This window comes from Thamnophis sirtalis, unplaced genomic scaffold (assembly GCF_051295495.1).
Source record: "Thamnophis sirtalis isolate CommonGarterSnake01/CBP01778 unplaced genomic scaffold, rThaSir2_p1.2 scaffold_11, whole genome shotgun sequence".
In the NCBI taxonomy this organism is placed as follows: Eukaryota; Metazoa; Chordata; class Lepidosauria; order Squamata; family Natricidae; genus Thamnophis; species Thamnophis sirtalis.
In genome coordinates, this window is record NW_028261391.1 from 54,641,866 (window position 1) to 54,659,831 (window position 17,966).

A 17,966-nucleotide genomic window follows, 5' to 3' on the forward strand; every position below is an offset into this window, starting at 1 on the left:
AATAGGAGGGGGGACAGGACCGAACCCTGCGGCACTTCGTAATTGAGCGGCCCAGGGGTCGATCTCTGCCCTCCGACCAACACCGACTGCAACCTGTCCGAGAGGTAGGAGAACCACCGAAGAACGGTGCCTCCCACTCCCGCAACCATCGCAGAAGGATACCATGGTCAATGGTATCGAAGGCTGCTGAGAGGTCAAGAAGCACAAGGATAGCGGAGTGACCCCTATCCCTGGCTCGCCAGAGATCATTGATCAGCGCGACCAAAGCAGTTTCTGTGCTGTAATCAGGCCTGAAACCGGACTGAAAGGAATCCAGATAATAGGTTTCATCCAAGGACCGTCGGAGTTGAAAGACCACCACTTTCTCAACAACCTTCCCAACAAAGGGGAGGTTGGAGACTGGATGATAGTTACTCAAAATGGCTGGATCCAGAGAAGGTTTCTTCAGGAGGGGTCTCACCACCGCGAACCCTCCTTCCCTGGTAATGGCTAGCCCTGAAGTTCCCGTCGTACCTGCCCCTTCCCATCGTGACCGTAATGTTCCAGCCCACTCCTGCACCCGTAGACCCCTTTCCCCCTCCCATAGCCTCCGCACTCTCCGGCAGGCCGTTTATCTCAATCATTCTAGGACAGGAGATAGGCCTGGCCCCTCTACCACTTTTGCAATAGCACTCAGTGGAGGAGGCATCCGGCTGTTCTCCCAGTCCCCTCATGCATACACAGTCACTCACTCATATAGTCCCCACAAGTCAGTTACAAAATTACAGAATACAATGACAATAAAAATAAAAGTGGGTACAAACATCAAGCATCCATCACATACATACCACATACATATCCCATACAAAAGAAAAAAAATTGCGCAGATGTTAAAAAAGTGCAAATATAACTCTAAAGGTCTGGAGATAATTGAGATGGTTGAGAACCGGCAATGGCAATAGATGATAAACAGGAGAAAGTTTGTCTTCTCTTCTCCTGTAGGCCTGAATTAGGTCCAAAAGTCCGGGATGGTAGAGACAAGTCAAAGTAGAGAGGGAGGAGGGTCTCAGGTATTCCTAACATATCAGCAGGCCTTCCCGCACGTTGTAAATGCCCCCATCCGACCACAATCCGTAGCGCTGTGATAAAATGGGTTAGATGGATTAATTGGGCGCTATCCCAGTTGGTAGTCCAGGGGTCATAGTGGGAGGCAATAAGAAAGTCAATGGTGGTAGTCCAAGGGCCGTGGAAGGTAGCAATGATGAAACAGTTTGGGCTAAGAAGGCGAATCCAAAGGCCCCAGAATTGCAGTTAAGGAAAGTCAAATGTTCAAAGCCCAGAATAACAGGAGACCAGATACTAAACAAAGGAGACTGAAGTGGACTCCGCAGCAGCCAGAGCAGGCAGGGGGGGAAGGCTCGCCAGAAAGAAAAACCCATCGAGTAGAGAGCGATGGGGAGAGAAGGCAGCGTTGGTGGAAAGGCCGAGCCTGGACTTGACCCTTTGGATAAGTGCTTTGGTGTTTCCTGTAACCCTGATTCAAGGCTGCACTGGAGAAGTGTATTGCTTGTAAGAGTTGTTTTGTTTTTCATTCCGTTATCGGGTCAGAGACTGTATTTATGTTATTTTTGGGCTCGAAGCCAGTTTGAACTGAGAACTGATAAAGAAAGTTCCTTTTAAGTTTATTCGTCTTGCTGTTTGTTAAGAGCCATGGAGGGGGGACAGAACAGGTTTGTATTCAAAAGTCCCACAAGATCTTCATCTTCTGATTTTTCTCTTTTTGCTCCCATGACTTTTTGGATACAGGTAAGTTGTATTTTTTACATAATGACCAGTGGATTAATTTAATAACTTGGTCATGTCTAAATTTGTCCTCAGTTTGTGCAATTTTACTTCATTCACATATTAAATGTGAAACAGTTTCGACTTTGTTGTTGCAAAGTCGGCAGTTTGGATTGTCAGTGGATTTTTGTATCTTCACTTTCTTGGCATTAGTTTGTAGTGCTTGTTCTTGAGCAGCCAGTATTAAACCTTCTGTTTCTTTCATGATGATTTCAATCTTAAGCCATGCCCATGTCAAGTTGTTATCACATTTTCCTTCAATGTTTTTCAAGTGCTGTCCATGCAAAACTTTGGTTTTTCATCTATTTAATCTGTCATCCAGCTGTTTTTCCTTATATTATGCCTTTGTTTCTGTTGTTTTTATACTGTTCTCTATTTTCACAGCCTGCAACAATTTTTCTGTATTTTGGTTCACATAATCATTCAAATTTTGTTTTTCTTCTTCTAAAATTTTATGGATTTGCCCTCTCCTCCTATTTTTCTTGGCAAGTGCAACCTGTTAATGTCACTTCGTGGATGTAAAGCATGGTACATATTCAAAAGTTTGTGCATTTTCTAGTTCAAGGTTTGCAGTTCAGCCAAAGTCCAGTTGATGATTCCAGCTGAGTAGCATATCACTGGAATTGCCCATGCATTAATGGCTTTCATTATGTTTCCAATATTCAGTTTTGATTTTAATATTTTTTGGATCCTCCTGACATATTCCTTTTGCATTGACTCTTTGACTTGTCCATTCAAGATGTTATCTGCTTCCAATGTGCCTCAGTATTTGTAACCATCATCCTTTGCTAATGCTTTCACTATACTTCCATTTCCCAGTTCTATTCCTTCTATATTTTTTTTTCATTTTTTCTCACTGCATGGATAATATAGCACATTTTTAAAGTCCCAAGTTTTCACATCCATTTTTAAGTCATCCAAGTATAGTAGATGGTTTATCTTCCCATGTTGACTTGAGATTTGGTATCCCAGTTTTGTGTTTCGTAGGATTATTGTCAGTGGAATTAATGTGACGTTGAACAGTAGTGGTGAAAGTGAGTCACCCTGGAAGATTCCTCATCTGATGTTAACTTCACAGTGTTCTCTCCATTTGCTGTTAAAACTGTTTTCCATTTTTGCATATTTGCTTTAAAAATGTACAAATATTTTTGCTGATTCCAAAGTTTTGCAAACAGGTGTTAATCCAGCTATGGGGTAATCAATATTGTAATCGATTGTAATCAATCCATGCCATCTTTAAATTTGTTCTTCTTCATTTTGCATTTTTTGTAACGTTTTGTCAATGAGCAGCTGATCTTTAGTTCCTCTTGATTTTTTTATAATTTCCTCTTTGTTCTACTGGATACAGACTGTTTTCCGTCAGATGATTGAACACTGAATTGCAAGTATTCTTGTAAAAAGTTTGAACATTGTTGGCAGACAAGTAATTGGGTGGTAGTTAGTTGTTTCTGTGCCCCTTTCTGGATCTTTCATTATCAAGTATGTTTGGCCTGCTGTTAACCATTCTTCACTTGTTGCATTTTGAAGCATTTGATCAAATTGATTGGCCGTGTGATAATGGAGGCTGGTCAGGTGTTTTAGTGAGTATCCATGCAGTTTGTCCAGGCCACATGCACTTCTTGACCTTCTTTTCATGTTTTGCAACCACATCAGTTTTTATTACAATATTTACCATTTTGTTTCATGTCGTTTGTTGTTGAATATCTTTGATATAGGAGGCAGTTTTGTTGTGTTCCACTGGGTTTTCACAGTTCTTTCCAAAAGTTCAAAGATTTTTTTTACATGGGTGAACATTAGTTTGGACTTTTCATGAAGGGACCAGTAGAAGAGGTGTTGGTTTCTGTCTCCAGGCACTGTCTGAATAATAATAATAATAATAATAATAATAATAATAATAATAATAATAACAACAACAACAACAACAACAACAACAACAACAACAACAACAACTCCGCCGTTGCCGGTCCCAAGCCCGGATGAGAAAGGAGGAAGGTTGGGATCAGGTTGGCATCTGGTCCCGTAAAAAAAACCCCCGCCAACCCATACAATATGGTGAAAAAAACGAATAAGAATTCCATACCGCATCGGTCGCTGCGCGGGTTAACAAGGGCCGCGGCGGATGTTGGGGTCCCTGGACATCCGTCGACAAGTGGGCTACAAGTGGACCAGCCAACAAAACGACAAAAATATAGTGCAGATGAAAACCGTGCCATAATGGCCTGTTACTACAACTCAGAGCCAGAAAAAAGAGGATATTTAAAGCGAATGTATGAATTATGGAAACAACAATATCCAGATTCAAATGTTAGTGAACAACGACTAGCAGATCAAAGGCGATTTATTATACGGAATAAAGTGTTTAGTGAAGTTGAACATGAGGAAATTCAGGCAAATTGCAAAACCCAAAAAACAATATCACAAGCGGAAATAACTGATATTCAAGACACAACTAAAGACACTATAGTAGAACTCCCAGAAGAAGCTCTCAGGGAGGAAATAACATCACCACCACTAGAACCAGTTATCACTGAACCAACTGATGAACTAACTCAAAAACAAAAAGAATTGAAGGATAAGATCATGGAGCATTTTCTGCTTAATGAGGAAAGGCAACGTTTACCATCACTAAAAACTGTGCCTAAGAAAATTTTGGCCCCTATCATGAAAATGGTTAATACAGTGTTTTCAACAATTGAACCGGGATCCATCTTGGAAAAAAACCAGTTAATGTACAGCGCAGCTGTAATAGTCACTAATGAACTAGGCATTAAAATTAAAGTACCTAGTCACACAACAGAAAAAGCATCAAAGCCAAAGTGGAAAATCCGTCTAGAACAAAAAATCAAAAAATTAAGGGCAGATGCTAGTAACTTAAAGAACATGCATGAGCAACGGCTTAAAAACAACAAAATCATAGATCGGCTAATCAGAAGATATAGATTGGATACAAAAAACATCAATGACGCTGTAGAGATTGTAAAACAGCGGATAACAGCAACAGCTAGAAAAATGGAAAGATATGAGGCACGAATCAGCCAATATAAACAAAATCAGCAATTTCAATCAGACCAACGGCGTTTTTATCAAAGTCTTAATGTGAATGGTGACACCAAAAGTGAAAAACCAGAAAAGCAGGCCACAGTTGAATTCTGGAAAGAATTGTGGGAAAATGCAAAGGACTACAACAAGGAAGCAAAGTGGATACATGACTTTGAGAAAAGCATTGGCAACAAACAAATGCAAGTATTAGAAATAACAACTGAGATGATCAAAAATCAAGTTAAAAAGGTAAAGAATTGGACATCACCTGGAAAGGACCAATTACATGGTTTCTGGCTCAAATATCTGACCAGTTTACATGCAATATTGGCCAGGCAACTGAATGAAATTTTACAAAAGGGCCAAATTGATGAATGGTTGACAACTGGAAAAACATACTTGATTCAGAAAGATCCAACTAAAGGAACAACACCTGAAAACTATAGACCAATAACATGCTTACCAACAACCTTCAAATTACTCACAGGCATTATTGCAGATAACATGATGGATTATTTGGAAACAAACAACATCTTGCCAGTAGAGCAAAAAGGCAACAAAAGAAGGAGCAGGGGCACAAAAGATCAGCTTCTAATTGATAAAATGATATTAGAAAATTGTAAGAACAGAAAAACGAACTTGAATATGGTCTGGATTGATTACAAAAAGGCATTTGACTCACTGCCACATAGTTGGATCATAAAATGCTTAGAAACAACTGGCATTAGCAAAAATATTACATCCTTTACTGAAAAGGCAATGAAACAATGGAGAACTGAGTTGGCAGTAGGGAATGAGAGCTACGGAATGGTTAATATCAAGCGAGGAATTTTCCAGGGTGATTCACTTTCACCTCTTCTCTTCATCATCGCAATGATCCCACTATCAGTAATCTTAAAAAAAATGAAATTAGGCTACCAAACAGCCAAAGAAGCTGAAAAAATTTCGCATTTACTATATATGGATGATTTGAAACTCTATGGAAAGTCAGAAATAGAAATCCAATCATTGACAAATACAGTCCGAGTATTCAGCACCGATATTTCAATGCAGTTTGGCATGGAAAAATGCGCCACTGTATCCATAAAAAGGGGCAAAATCACTGCATCTGAGGGAATTGAAATGCCCAATGGCCAATTAATTAAATGCAATGAAAATGAAGCCTACAAATACTTAGGCATTTTGCAGTTGGATAACATCAAGCATGGAGAAGTAAAAACTATTGTCAGGCGAGAGTACACCAACAGAGTTAGGAAAATTTTAAAATCTAAATTGAATGGTGGAAATACAATCAAGGCCATAAATACCTGGGCAATACCAGTTATAAGATACACAGCTGGTATAGTTAACTGGACAAAAGCTGATTTGGACCTTTTGAACCGAAAAACCAGGAAACTAATGACAATGCACTACAGTTTACATCCACGTAGTGATACTGATAGACTATATCTGCCACGAAAATCAGGTGGCAGAGGATTATTACAAGTGAAGCAAACAGTTGAAGAAGAAAAACATGGACTGGCTGATTATTTAAAAGAAAATCAAGAACATCTATTAATCGAAGTAAAGAACAAAAATCTACTGAAGGCCCAACAGACGAAACAAGAATACAGAAAAGATGTGATAAAATCAAGAATGGAGAGTTGGCAGAACAAAGCACTGCATGGCCAATTTCTGGGAAAAATAAAAGATAAAGTGGACAGTGAACAAACTTGGTTATGGTTAACAACAGGTACATTAAAGAAAGAAACAGAGTCACTAATCCTGGCTGCGCAAGAACAAGCTATCCGCACAAATGCCATTAAGACCAAAATCGAAAAATCCTCTGATGATGCCAAATGCAGACTTTGCAAAGAAGCTGATGAAACTGTTGATCACATACTCAGCTGCTGTAAAAAAATCGCGCAGTCTGATTATAAATTGCGGCACAATTCAGTAGCACAAATGATCCATTGGAATTTGTGCAAAAATTATAATATCAAAACAGCAAAAAACTGGTGGGAACATCAGCCTGAAAAAGTCACAGAAAATCAGATGGTCAAGATCTTGTGGGATTTCCGTATACAAACCGACAAAATACTGGCGCATAATACACCAGACATCACACTGGTTGAGAAAAATAAGGTCACAATCATAGACATCGCAATACCAGGTGATAGCAGGGTCGCCGAGAAGGAACATGAAAAAATCACAAGATACCAGGACTTAAAAATCGAAATTCAACGACTATGGCACAAACCAGCAGTGGTAATTCCAGTGGTAATTGGCACACTGGGTGCTATTCCAAAAGCACTGGAATTACATTTAAAACAGTTAAAAATTGACAAAATCACCATCAGTCAAATGCAAAAAGCCGCACTGCTTGGATCTGCACGCATATTACGAAAATACGTTACGACGTCCTAGGCCCCTGGGTGGGGCCCGACTAGTAACCAATGCCAAATCCGGCGAAACAACTGGCCGCTGTGATACAATTGTATAATAATAACAACAACAACAACAACAACAACGATTATTATTATTAATAATAACAATAACAACAACAACAACTCCGCCATTGCCGGTCCCAAGCCCGGATGAGAAAGGAGGAGGGTTGGGGTCAGGTTGGCAACTGGCCCCATAAAAAAAAACCCGCCAACCCATACAATATGGTGAAAGAAACGAATAAAAATTTTATACCACATTGGTCGTTGCGCGGGTTAACAAGGCCCACGCCGGATGTTGGGGTCCCTGGACATCCGTTGACAAGTGGGCTACAAGTGGACCAGCCAACAAAACGACAAAAATATAGTGCAGATGAAAACCGTGCCATAATGACCTGTTACTACAACTCAGAGCCAGAAAAAAGAGGTTACATAAAGCGAATGTATGAATTATGGAAAGAACAATATCCAGATTCAAATGTTAGTGAACAATGACTAGCAGATCAAAGGTGATTCATACCGAATAAAGTGTTTAGTGAAGTTGAACTTGAGGAAATTCAGGCAAATTGCAAAACCAAAAAAACAATATCACAAGCGGAAATAACTGATATTCAAGACACAACTAAAGACATTATAATAGAAGCTCTCGGGGAGGAAATAACACCACCACCACTAGAACCAGTTATCACTGAACCAACTGATGAACTAACTCAAAAACAAAAAGAATTGAAGGATAAGATCATGGAGCATTTTCTGCTTAATGAGGAAAGGCAACGTTTACCATCACTAAAAACTGTGCCTAAGAAAATTTTGGCCCCTAAAGTCCATTCAATTTGGACTTTAATATCTTGAGAATTCATCGAAAGTACTTGGTTGAAGTTAATTCCTTGACTTTATTATGCATTAAGTCAGAGGCCTCTAAAATCCATAAGTACTTGTAGCCTTCTTCTGGTTTTACTGCCTTTATCATTTCTTCATTCTCAAGTTCTATTCCATCATCTATGACCTTGCCTGCTTTGGTTGCCATTCTTGCACATTTGTCAATTCCAAACTGCATACCAATGTCTTGGCTAAATTATTTTGTGTTTCCAATTAATAAATTTTATTATTATTATTATCTCAACACAGAATTGTATCACAGTGGCCAGTTGTTTCGCTGGATTTGGCATTGGGGCCTAGGACGTCGTAACGTATTTTTGTAATATGCGTGCAGATCCAAGCAGTGCGGCTTTTTACATTTGACTGATATGGTGATTTTGTCAATTTTTAACTGTTTTAAATGTAATTCCAGTGCTTTTGGAATAACACCGAGTGTGCCGATTACCACTGGAATTACCACTGCTGGTTTGTGCCATAATTGTTGAATTTCAATTTTTAAGTCCTGCTATTTCATGATTTTTTTCATATTCCTTCTCATCCTCCCTGCTATCACCTGGTATTGCAATGTCTATGATTGTAACCTTGTTTTTCTCAACCAGTGTGATGTCTGGTGTATTATGCGCCAGTATTTTGTCCGTTTGTATGCAAAAATCCCACAAGCTCTTGACCATCTGATTTTCGGTGACTTTTTCAGACTGATGTTCCCACCAATTTGTTGCTGTTTTAATATTATAATTTTTGCACAAATTCCAATGGATCATTTGTGCTACTGAATTGTGCCGCAATTTATAATCAGTCTGCGCAATTTTTTTTACAGCAACTGAGTATGTGATCAACAGTTTCATCAGCTTCTTTGCAAAGTCTGCATTTGGCATCATCAGAGGATTTTTCTATTTTGGCCTTAATGGCATTTGTGCGGATAGCTTGTTCTTGTGCAGCCAGGATTAGTGACTCTGTTTCTTTCTTTAATGTACCTGTTGTTAACCATAACCAAGTTTGTTCACTGTCCACTTTATCTTTTATTTTTTCCAGAAATTGGCCATGCAATGCTTTGTTCTGCCAACTCTCCATTCTTGATTTTATCACATCTTTTCTGTATTCTTGTTTCTGTTGGACCATCAATAGATTTTTGTTCTTTACTTCGATTAATAGATATTCTTGACTTTCTTTTAAATAATCAGCCAGTGCATGTCATTAATTTCCTGGTTTTTCGGTCCAAAATGTCCAAATCAGCTTGTGTCCAGTTAACTATACCAGCTGTGTTTCTTATAATTGGTATTGCCCAGGTATTTATGACCTTGATTGTATTTCCACATTCAATTTAGATTTCAAGATTTTCCTAACTCTGTTGGTGTACTCTCCCCTGACAATAGTTTTTATTTCTCCCTGCTTGATGTTATCCAACTGCAGAATGCCTAAGTATTTGTAGGCTTCATTTCCACTGCATTTAATTAGTTGGCCATTGGGCATTTCAATTCCCTCACATGTAGTGATTTTGCCCCTTTTTATGGATACTGGCACATTTTTTCATGCCAAACTGCATTGAAATATTGGTGCTGAACACTCGGACTATGTTTGTCAGTGATTGGATTTCTATTTCTGACTTTCCATAGAGTTTCAAATCATCCATATATAATAAATGTAAAAAATTTTCAGCTTCTCTGTCTGTTTGGTAGTCTAATTTCATTTTTTTTAAGATTACTGATAGTGGGATCATGGCGATGATGAAGAGAAGAGGTGATAGTGAATCACCCTGGAAAATTCCTCGGTTGATATTAACCATTCTGTAGTTCTCATTCCTACTGACAACTCAGTTCTCCATTGTTTCATCTCCTTTTCAGTAAAGGATGTAATATTTTTGCTAATGCCAGTTGTTTCTAAGCATTTTATGATCCAACTATGTGGCAGTAAGTCAAATGCCTTTTTGTAATCAATCCAGACCATATTCAAGTTCGTTTTTCTGTTCTTACAATTTTCTAATATCATTTTATCAATTAGGAGCTGATCTTTTGTGTCCCTGCTCCTTCTTTTGTTGCCTTTTTGCTTTACTGGCAAGATGTTGTTTGTTTCCAAATAATCCATCATGTTATCTGCAATAATGCCTGTGAGTAATTTGAAGGTTGTTGGCAAGCATGTTATTGGTCTGTAGTTTTCAGGTATTGTTCCTTTAGTTGCATTCTGAATCAAGTATGTTTTTCCAGTTGTCAACCATTCATCAATTTGGCCCTTTTGTAAAATTTCGTTCAGTTGCCTGGCCAATATTGCATGTAAACTGGTCAGATATTTGAGCCAGAAACCATGTAATTGGTCCTTTCCAGGTGATGTCCAATTCTTTACCTTTTTTACTCGATTTTTGACCATCTCAGTTGTTATTTCTAATACTTGCATTTGTTTGTTGCCAATGCTTTTCTCAAAGTCATGTATCCATTTTGCTTCCTTATTGTAGTCCTTTGCCTTTTCCCACAATTCTTTCCAGAATTCAACTGTCGCCTGCTTTTCTGGTTTTTCACTTTTGGTGTCACCATTCACATTAAGACTGATAAAAATGGCGTTGGTCTGATCGAAATTGCTGATTTTGTTTATATTGGATGATTCGTGCCTCATATCTTTCAATTTTTTCAATAAAGTTTTCAATTAATAAATTTTATTATTATTATTATTATCATCATCATCATCATCATCATCATCATCATCATCCCTCCTCCATCTTCATTTCTCTTTGCTCATAAGCCATGATTGCCACTATGCCAAAAACAAAGCCTGAGTGGTTTACAAGATCATTCCTAGGAGAGGTTACTCTTGACAATGAAGCTCATATCAATCAGCCTGCTTGTCCAAAAGAGCAAATGGAAAAGTAAAACTTTGCCTTTGAAATAGCTGAGTAAATGAATCAAATCAAACCTAAACTAAGCAGAATAATTTCTGCATTGCTTCAGCACAATTTCTGTATAATCTGTTTGCCAGACATTTTGGCATTCTGCTATGTGGCTCTTTCTTCTTGCCTCTGCTGTGAAAGCTGTGCAGAAAAAATACTGCAGACATTGAAGCAAACCCTTTGAAGCTATCTGAGTGAAACTTTTACCCTGTTTATGTCCTTTAATGTCCTGTAGATCATTTCTACAATCTTCATTCCATTCTTTTCAAAACTAAAACCCAAAAATAGCCCCGAAGGCATTTTGATGCTTTCCCCCATTTAGTTCATTCACAAACCTTCTTTTTTAAAAAAATAAAAATAAATTGAGACTTATTTTCAATTGAATTAAATTGCACATATCATATTTTGATGTTTGAAGATGTCCCATGTACCAGGAACAATACATAATACCTATGAGAGCAAAGGAATCTGCTTATTTATTTAATAGCCTGTCTTTATTATTTTTGTAAACAACTCAAGGTGTTGGAAATATTCAATAATTCTTCCTCCTACTATTTTCCCCACAACAACAACCCTGTGAGGTGGATTGGCCTGAGAGAGAGTGACTGGTCCAAAGTCTTTCATGGCTAAGGCAGGGCTAGAACTCATGGCCTCATGCTCTCTAACCTAGTGTCTTAACCACTAGATCAACTGGCTCTCTAAGCACATGTTTATGCATTCCTCACTCTGCCCCCCCTTTTTAATAAAGTATACGTGTATATTTTTTAAAGAAATGAAAATAAAAATAAAAAAACACCAATTAAAATACTAGAAAAAAAGAAAAATAGTTTCAGTTCCAGAAATTTGCTTCTTTTCTGTCTAAATTGTTTATTGTTGTGGTGATACTATTTAGATCTTTGCAAAAACATTGAAATGGTGATTCTGTTAAGAAATGTTTGTAGTCAACACTATCTGGCAATAGGCAAATATGCAAAAGTGCAAAGAAAGTAAAACAATAAAAAGATGGCCGTGCAAAAGCCCTTGTCAGCAAAAGCAGCAGAAAATCTATAATATTCCCACTGGTGACAGAAGAGTAACACACAATTTCCAGAGCCTTTCTCAGTTTATATAAACCTGTATGGAACACATGACTACTGTTCTCTCAAGAGCAATGTCAAGAGGACATGACATGAAAAATAGTTAGTGGGCATTGTTTGTGCTGCTGTTTTGAGAATGAAAAATGAGCTCTCAGAGGGAAAGAAAGTATGATGACTTTCCAGAAAAACATAATAAACATGATATTTTTTTAAGACACTAAACTTTTGATTTAAAAAAGGCAAACACTAATAGGCTGCTGCTCATATACTGCTGTTTCTCTACCAGCACTAGCACTGTAAACAAAAGGTAAATATGCCTTCAAGTTGAACTTGACTCTTGGTGATTGCAACCTTGCAATTTCAGGAAGTATGACATATGTAGTTTGCCATTTATTTCTACCATCCCATTTTTTTGAAACCCAGTCTAACCAACAACATGCATTAACTGAACCTATGTTTACAGTCCTATCTAATCTATTTTTATAATATCAAGGCTCTGTCTAAATAATTTAAATTTGATGAGAAGCAGCCAATTTAAGTTGCTCCTTTGCTTTACACCTTTTAAGTGCATATACAGAATTTCCAGCAGCTCTTGTTTTGGAAATACACACTGGTTGTTGCCATGTATGAATAGAAACATCATGAGTACTATTATTGGCTACATACCAGAATACTATGTAGAGTCTCTAACACCCTATATTTTTTATCAAGACTTCCTTTGATCACTGTGAGACTCTCTGTTCTACCAGATATTTGGGTGTGTTTTTTATGTTGGAAGAAATATCCATCTGGTTCAGTTCCAAACAGGGAGAAAGACACTGCAAACATGGAGACTGTCTCCACTCTCTCTCAAACACACACACAGAAACACACACACACACACAAACACAAGTTAGATTGGATATCTGTCTCCCCCCTTCCCTCCCCCCCTCATACACACAAAAGTTGGATTGTATACCTATCTCCGACCCCTCTACCCCGTCTCTTTCAAACACACACACACACACACACACACAGAGAGAGAGAGAGAGAGAGAGAGAGAGAGAGAGAGAGAAGTTGGATTGGATATCTCTCCCAATGGCTTGAAGATAGCTCCCCTGCCACCACCACCCCATTCCCCCATTGCCTTCCCTAAACATTTCCCTCATTGCAAATACAGCATGATGTTCAGGTGAAATGCCTGGAATGCAGCAAAGCCTACTCATTCACCTCCTGCCGGCAGGCTGGGGTGAGAAGAGTGGCAGAGAAACTGGAGGGGAGGCCAAAAGGGGGCTAAGGGAAAGTGTGTGTACTACAGCATGCCCCTTTGCCTGGCTTCCCTCCTCCTGTGGTCTCCTCAGTGCTTGCTCGTGTTCTCCCTCCCCAGTCTAGCTTGATTGCAGGCGGAACCACATTGCCTTTTACAAGCCTGCAGTTGGTGAAGCTGGGTTCTGGTGAGGGCTGGCTTTGTGCATAGCTTTATCCAGCTGTCAGGGGAGGAGGAATGACTTCCTCCCCAGACCCCCAACCATTTCTCTTCTCCCCCACAGCTGGATAAAACTATGCAAAAGCATCAAACTACAGTAGGAAGGGAGAGACCATGAGAGAGCCAGGGCCCTTCCCTCCAGCCTTTGCCCAAAGCCCCACACCGCACTAGAAGGATGAAGTTTGAATTCCTTTCCCCCCTCCAGCCCACACATACCTTTTCTTTTTTATAAAGTTTTTAATTTTTTTAATTTTCATAAATTAACATATAACATATCACATATATACTAATACATAACCAACATCCCGTTCTTCTTTGAATTCTTCTTTAGATATCTGCTTCTCTGGATTCAGAATTCTATTTAGGCTTGATATTAATGATTTATGCATATATTTTATAATTTCACATAGTTCTTCAAATTCCCAGTTTTCCATGGTGTCCAGTTCCAAAGTTACAGTTAGTTATAAAGTTCTTATTTCAGAGTTCTGTTCCATCTTAAATTTATCTACTTCAGTTGCTGTGGGGAAGAACGATGGGAGCCATCTTGGTCTTTTGTTCTTCCTTGATGTCCGCTTCCAAAATTACAATTAGTTATACAAGTCTTATTTCAAGATTTTGGTCCACCTTAAATTTAATTCAACTACTATGAAATGGGAAGAGAAACTGCAGCCATCTTAATCTTTTGCAGAGAGAAGAAGAAAAGAAGAAAGAAAGAAAAATCTTCATATTTCCTAGTTCTTGACTCTGTTATTATTCTGTTATTATTCTTTCCCTTGCCACCTTCCAGGTCCGGTCGATTATAGCTACTCAAAATATATCACTTGGAACAAACTTGCAAACAGCCAGATTCGGGTATTTTTCTTTTCCTCCTACTTTTCCAAATTCTGTTTTATGGCAATTGGTTAATTAAAACTTCCCGCATAGTCAAGGTTAGGTTACCAGTTAGTAAATCCTTTGTAATGTTTGGTTTCTATTTCAAATCCAAAACCAAGTTTAGAGTTTATAATTGAGTGGGTTTGTAACTTCTCTGCTTTCTCCCTTTCTGTCAAAAATTGTTTCAAACAAATAGCTTTTTTTTGGGGGGGGGGGTGTTTCAACCCTCCATTTTCCCTTTCTTTCTTTCTTTCTTTCTTTCTTTCTTTCTTTCTTTCTTTCTTTCTTTCTTTCTTTCTTTCTTTCTTTCTTTCTTTCTTTCTGAAAAAATCCTGATCTGACCATCAATATTATTTATGTTCCCAAGATTTTTTGCCTTTTCCAGGTTTGATTTATAGCTGTGGGTTAGATAAATTTTCTTACCGGATTTTCATCTCTTCGTCACTCTCCTGTACATTTGCTTTGACAAGAAACCAGCCTCTTGTCAGCCATATTGCAGACTGACATACTGACAAGGGACCTGTTGCCTCCCCCTGGGTCTGGTGAGATGCTTCCCTTTCTTCGCTGCCCCTCCAGGCCAGTTCTGATCCCAAAAGGATCTCGGAGATGGTTTGTCAGCCAGGATTCATGTGAGACTCTTAAGAGCCCCCACATCTGTCCAGCTGAAGAACTTCCTGTCCCTACCCCATGCATACCTTTTCCAGCTGCTGGATCAGGGGGACAAACCTAGGTTTGCTGCTCATTGCACCTAGGAATCAAAAAGCTGAGCATGAATGTTTGTGTACAACCAGCCGCCCCTACATTGGCTTCCTGCAAACTCCATCTCTCGAATAGCCCAGCTGAACTTTTGCCGGGCATGCCATTTGCTGAGGAGGAGAGTGGGGCTGGAGCTAAGTGGCCAAGCTAGGTGCCTGAAGGACCCCATCCTGGCATTAGGAGTCCTGGTGCCTCAGCAAGTGAAACTTCATCCAGGCTCCTCAGAAGGTGACTAGGGGACTGACAGAGGCTCTGCGTGGACAGTGAGGGAAGGGTGCAGCCCCTAGCTGGCTCTTGGAGTAAAGAGGCAGGGATGCCAGCTCGTCTGGAATCCCAGGCAGCTAAACAGTCTCAATGGCTGCATATGCTCTACAAAGCACCCCATCAGATTCAAGAGGGGTGGGACGGGGACTTTGCAAGGCGCTTTTCAAAGAGAAGGAAGCAGGCATTGGGCTTCTTCAGAAGAGCTGAGGCTGGAGGGGGCTTCAATGCTGCTCTGGTATTTGGTATTTTTTTTGGTATTTATTGAACATTTATAGGCTGCCCTTTTCCCTGAGGGGACTCAGGGCGGCTTACAACAATGAGGGAAGGGAGTGCAAGACAAAACATAAAAGAAAAACGTGAGTAAAAAAAATTAACCATAAAACACAACATTCACTCAACATTCGGGCGGGGTGAGAATAAATCCTATCCCCAGGCCTGACGGGATAGCCAGATCTTGAGGGCCGTGCGGAAGGCCTGGACTGTGGTGAGGGTGCGGATCTCCACGGGGAGGTTGTTCCATAGCATCGGAGCTGCAACTGAGAAGGCTCTCCTCCGCGTAGTCGCCAGTCGGCACTGACTGGCGGATGGAATTCAGAGGAGGCCTACCCTGTGCGATCTGATGGGACACAGGGAGGTGATTGGCAGAAGGCGGTCTCTCAAATAGCCAGATCCACTACCATGGAGTGCTTTATGAATGGTAAGTAGGACCTTGAAGTGCACCCGACGATCAACAGGTAGCCAGCGCAGCTCACGGAGGATCGGTGTTATGTGGGCGAACCGTGGTGCGCCCACGATAACTCGCGCGGCCGCATTCTGGACTAGCTGAAGTCGCCGGATGCTCTTCAAGGGCAGCCCCATGTAGAGCACATTGCAGTATTCCAGCCTAGAGATCACAAGGGCTCGAGTGACTGTTGTGAGGGCCTCCCGGTTCAGGTAGGGCCGCAACTGGCGCACCAGGCGAACCTGGGCAAATGCCCCCCTGGTCACAGCTGACAAATGATGGTCAAAACTCAGCTGTGGGTCCAGGAGGACTCCCAAGTTGCGGACCCTGTCTGAGGGGTATAAATTTTGCCCCCCCAGCCTGATTGATGGAACATTAGCCGAATTTTTGGGAGGAAAACACAACAGCCACTCGGTCTTTTCCGGGTTGAGCACCAGTTTGTTAGCTCTCATCCAGTCTTTAACAGCCTCAAGGCCCCGGTTCATCACGTCCACCGCTTCATTGAGTTGGCACTGGGCGGACAGATACAACTGTGTATCATCCGCATATTGATGGTACTTAATCCCGTGCCTCCGAATGATCTCGCCCAGCGGTTTCATGTATATGTTGAATAGCAGGGGGGACAAGACCGAGCCCTGCAGCACCCCATAGGTTAGGGGCCTCGGGGACGATCTCTCCCCCCCCACCAACACCGACTGCGACCTGTCCGAGAGGTAGGAGGAGAACCACTGTAAAACAGTGCCTCCCACCCCCACCTCCCGCAGTCGTCGCAGAAGGATACCATGGTCGATGGTATCGAAAGCCGCTGAGAGGTCAAGGAGAACCAGGATGGACGAATGGCCTCCATCTCTGGCTCTCCAGAGATCATCGGTCAATGCGACCAAAGCGGTTTCTGTGCTGTAACCGGGCCTGAAGCCAGACTGGAAGGGGTCAAGATAGTTAGCTTCCTCCAAGGTACGCTGAAGCTGGAAGGCCACCACCTTCTCAACAACCTTCCCCACAAAGGGGAGGTTGGAGACTGGACGGTAGTTATTAAGAATTGCTGGATCCAAAGACGGTTTCTTCAGGAGGGGCCTCACCACCGCCGCCTTAAGCACGGTGGGGAAGTGCCCCTCCCGAAGAGAGGCGGTAACAACCGCCTGGATCCAGCCTCGTGTCACCTCTCTGCTGTTGGCGACCAGCCAGGAGGGACACGGGTGGAGGCGCTCACAGCTCGCATAGCCTTGTCCACATCCCCAGAGGCAACATCCTGAAACTCAACCCAGAGATGGTCTGCCAAGTCATTCCCTTGTGTCTCGGCTGGATCTGCAAGAGTGGAGTCCAGTTCCGATCGAAACCGAGCAACTTTGTCCGCCAAGAACTGAACATACTCCTCAGCCTTACCTGCAAGGGGTTCCCCGTCTCCCTCCTATTTAGGAGGGAGTGGGTTATCCTAAACAGGGCGGCTGGGCGGGACTCGGCGGACACTACCAAGGAGGCAATGTGTGATCTTTTGGCTGTTCTTAATGCCCGAATGTACTCCTTGGTGCAGGCTGTCAACAGTGCTCGGTTCGACTCGGACCTATCAGACCTCCACAGGTGCTCTAGGCGTCTCCTCCGGCGCTTTATCTCCCGGAGCTCCTCGGTGAACCAAGGAGGCCTCCGTGAGCCGCTGACCCGGAGGGGCCGTAGTGGCGCAATCCGGTCCAGAGACCCTGATGCTGCCAAGTGCCAGGCCGCAGCAAGAGTCTCCGCCGAACTGTGGGCGAGAGCATCTGGAATAACCCCAAGCTCC